We start from the raw sequence: 4,048 nt of genomic DNA, 5'->3' as shown, positions 1-4,048 counted from the left end.
GCTGAATGTGTGTGTTCCCCCAAGATTCATATGTTGCAATCTAATTCCCACTGTGATGGTGTTTGGAGGTGGGGCCTTTGTGAGGCCATTAGGTCATAACAATAGAGCTTTCATGACGGGATTAATACCCTCGTAAGAAGAGAAGGGAGAGCTGGCAAGTTCTCTTTTTGCCATGTGAGGATACAAGGAGAGGTCATCGGTATGCAGCTCAGAAGAGAACCCAACCACAGTGGTGCCCTGATCTCAGACTCCCAGCCTCCAGAACTGCGAGAAATGAATTTCTGGTGGTATATAAACCACGCAGTCTATGGCATTTTCCTGCAGCAGCCTGAGCCCCAACAAGACCCCGTCTCCAAATTCAGTCACTTTAGGGGTTAGGGTTTCAACATCAGGCACAGGCTCCCATTGGAACCTGCAGGGCACAACCCTTCTCTGCCTCTTCCAGCTTCTGGTTTGCCAGCCATCCTTGGCTTTCCTTGGCTTGTGGATGCATCTGTCCGATGTCTGCCTCTGTCGTCACAGGGCATCCTCCGCTCGTGTGACTGTATCTTCCTGGGGGCGCTCCATTTCCTGTGCATCTTCCTCTGCTCTTCCTAGGACACTGGTCATATTAGCTGTTCCACAACCTTGGGGTACAAGAATGGTCACCTCTCTCTTGTTCTTCTAATTAACTGCTTGTGGGTCTAAATGACTACATATCTGGGCCATTTCTATTCCAGTATGACCTTATCTTAACTAATTAGATCTACAAAACCCCTATTCCCAAACAAGCTTTCATTCTGAGATTCTGGGGGTTAGGACAACACATCTTTTAGAGGACACAACGCAACCCATAACAAGGGTCCTGGGACAGATCTGAGGAACAGTAACGTCAGAGGTCAGATGTGAAGACATTAACCTCACGATACCTGTCTTTTCCACTGCGTCTGTGCTCCTATTAACATGCCTGTCTTTCCCTTCGGAAGGCGAGACCCATAAAGACAAGGGCTGCCCCTCTCTTGTTCACCACTGGCCCCCCACCACCATCAGTGGGTAACAAATGTGGAACTAAGTTATTTTTACTGTAAGTTGCTAAACCACAGTTTTCACTTCTTAAAGGGAAAATTCAAATTTCCAGAGGAATTTCACCAAAGATCTGTTAACTTTCCAGGTTGGCTTTCCCCTTTCTGGCCACACCGACACTTACTCAGCTTTCACTCACATTCCTGAGGCTGGATAGCACTTAGTGCAATAGAGACGGCCACCCCACGAGAGTCACAAACACCATGCTTCTATCTTACCCTCTTTGCCATGGTCATTTTAGGACATCCCCAGTCTACCTGAGTCTTTTTGCAAAGGCATCTTTCCAGATTACACCCAATAGTGCAATTGTTGTGAGCTGTTCCTCAACCTCGGGGTGTGAAAATGGTACCTCTCTCTTGTTCTTCTAATTAACTGCTCGTGGGTCTAAATGACTGCTTATCTGAAAGCAGGTGACTCTCTTGCGAACCTTCACCTCCCCCCCCCCCCACGTCCAGGGATACGGGAGGTTTATACAGTCTCAAGAGGAGCCAGTAGGTCTCAGTACCCAAGAGGAGAGACAAGTTCTCGCCTCTGACTTCTTCTGCGGTTGACTCTCATTACCACAAGGGGTCGCTGTTGAAGACGTGTTCTGAGCCATCTGACAGCTGATGTTGATTTGCTCAGAACTATGCCTCTTACAAGGCTCAGCCCCCATCACAAGCCGCTGCGGGTCCTTACGGAGAACAGTCAGACATCCTCAAGTTTTTTATTCTATAGAAATGTCCCCAGCCTCTTCCAGCTGGTCTCTGCTCTCATTCTTGCTCTAATGATTTATCCTAGAAGTGGAGAGGAAGCAAAGATTCCAAGACTTCGGAGGAAAGAATTGGTGGTAGAGGTGAGAGAAGGTGCATTTAAGATGCTCGTTTATGCGTGAAATCTGTGTATGAAATCATGCCTAACAGCCATGGAGTGAAGTCTTGTGTTATAATTTGTGGTGTATATCTCTACCAAATTGGGCTCACCCAGAACCTTGGGAGAAAAAAGAATAATCACCAGAGAATGTGGAGGGCTTGTTACCAACTTCCCTGTTTGCAAGTGTCTAAAATAGAGAAAAGAGCTATGGATCTGGAATAAGATTTGGCTTCCCGTCCTCTTTCTGCACTATATTAGCTACATGAACTTGAGAAGTTGCTTGATTTCTTTGACTTCATTGCCCAAATCTGTCAGCTCAGGACGATACCATTCTTTTTCATCTTATGGTGCTCTTATGAGAATCAAATGGGTTGATCTGGAAACTGTAAAGCACTGTATAAATACGAGGTATTTCCCAACAGGTTTTTTAAAAACATTAATAGATTTTATTTTCTGAGCAGTTTTAGGCTTACAGAGATTGAGCAGTAAGTACGGAGTTCCCATATACCCCCTCACCCTCCTCTGCAGTTTCCTCTATTATTAAATTCTGGCATCATTTGTTACAACTGATGAGGCAATGTTGGAACATTATTATGAACTGAAGTCCTTAGTTTATAAAAGGATTCATCCCTTGTGTTGCACGTTCTATGGGCTTTGACAAATGTTTAATGACATATATCCACTGCTACAGCATCAAATGGTTTCACTGCCTTACAAATCCCCTGTGCTCCACCTGTTCCTCCCCTGTCTCCCCACAGCTCCGGCAACCACTGATCTTTTCACTGTCTCCATAGCTGTGCCTTTCCAGATATCGTAGAGTTGGACTCATACAGCGTGTGGCTTCCAAATTGGCTTCTTTCATTTAGTCATATGTATTTAAAGTGGCTCCATGTCTTTACCTTCCTTGAAAGCTCTTTTTGGTGTTGAGTAATATTCCAGTATAAATGTATTCACAGCAGACATTTTATTTAAAATGAAAGACTGAAGACTGCATTGTGTTAAGAGTTAATTACATATCCAGAGCTCCATTAAAGAGGAAAAAAAAAAAAGACACAAAGGGCAGCTCAATATGGGCGTGCGGTGGGCAGAGAACTTGCATTTCCTGTCTTGTTGCCTTGGTGCAGATGGTGTGTGTAGGAGGAGGGAGGCATTATGGGATGGTTGTAAATATAAGGACCACAATGTTTCCCTTCTTCTCCCTCCTGGAAACACAGCTCAGCTGCCAGCAACTTGGTCCCCTAAGTATAGGGCATGATGCACAGTACCTGGACTTGGTGCTGACAGCAGACTAAGAAAAAAACGCTAATGACTTACATCTCAAACCACATTACTCCTCGCCGTAGGCAGGACACATAAGAGCATGCAATAAATGTTCGAATGAATGGCTGAGGAAACAGGCTAGGCCCCAGATTAGGGGACTAAGGGAAGCTCCAGGAAGGAGGCAGAAAATCCAGTCATTCGCGATCTTGTTATAAGACACTGGAGATACTACTGCCAAGCCCAAGATCCCCTTTGCAAATTGCTGAGCACTGCAGAGGGACTGTTTGCATCAGATTCGAGCCAAGACATTCCGGAGATCTCTGACAGTGAAGGAAGTAGCAGCCTGGTGCCAGCAATGGACCCAGAGGGAAATAGTAGCTTGTGTGCCCGGTTAGCCCAGGGCTCCTTCTACAGCCGGATCTTCAGCGCCACCTAGTGGTGAACTCTTCAGGCTGGTTGCGCTACCAAAGCAACCGCTCAAGGAGGGCCTCATGCCCTGGTTTAAAGCTGGAAGGATTAGAGCCTTCCTCCCAAGGTTCAAGATAAGAGACTAGGTGGAAATAATGAATAAATTGAGAGCTTTAGAATTAACGTCAGAGAATTTTTAAGTCACAGATCTTAATCTCAGCAATTACATACACAATTAGTAGCGGGATTTTGTATTTGCACTTACCGCTCTGTGGCTTGGGATAGTGAGCAATTTTGGACGATGAGGCCAAGATGAAAAGTTAAACTGTGCAAAGAAATGCAGAACTGAGAAGTAGAAAAGAGAATCTGATCCAGCCCCTACCTCCAGACAGAGGAAGGGTCATTTCCAGGTCACAATTAAAGCAAGCAGGGCCCCATTAAAAGCCCGATGTCAAATGCCCGGCAA

At 45.6% G+C, this 4,048-nt stretch overlaps 1 protein-coding gene across 2 annotated transcripts in view; it reads left to right on the top strand.

The window, feature by feature from the left end:
* AGK (acylglycerol kinase) overlaps positions 1–4,048 on the top strand; it is a 95,611-nt gene that overhangs the window by 6,830 nt on the left and 84,733 nt on the right. The gene's annotated exons all lie outside the window — the stretch shown is intronic.

The sequence above is a fragment of the Vicugna pacos genome, chromosome 7 (assembly GCF_048564905.1).
Source record: "Vicugna pacos chromosome 7, VicPac4, whole genome shotgun sequence".
NCBI classification, from domain to species: domain Eukaryota; kingdom Metazoa; phylum Chordata; class Mammalia; order Artiodactyla; family Camelidae; genus Vicugna; species Vicugna pacos.
Note: the sequence above shows the minus strand (reverse complement) of the source record. Positions and strands in the feature narration are given on the sequence as shown.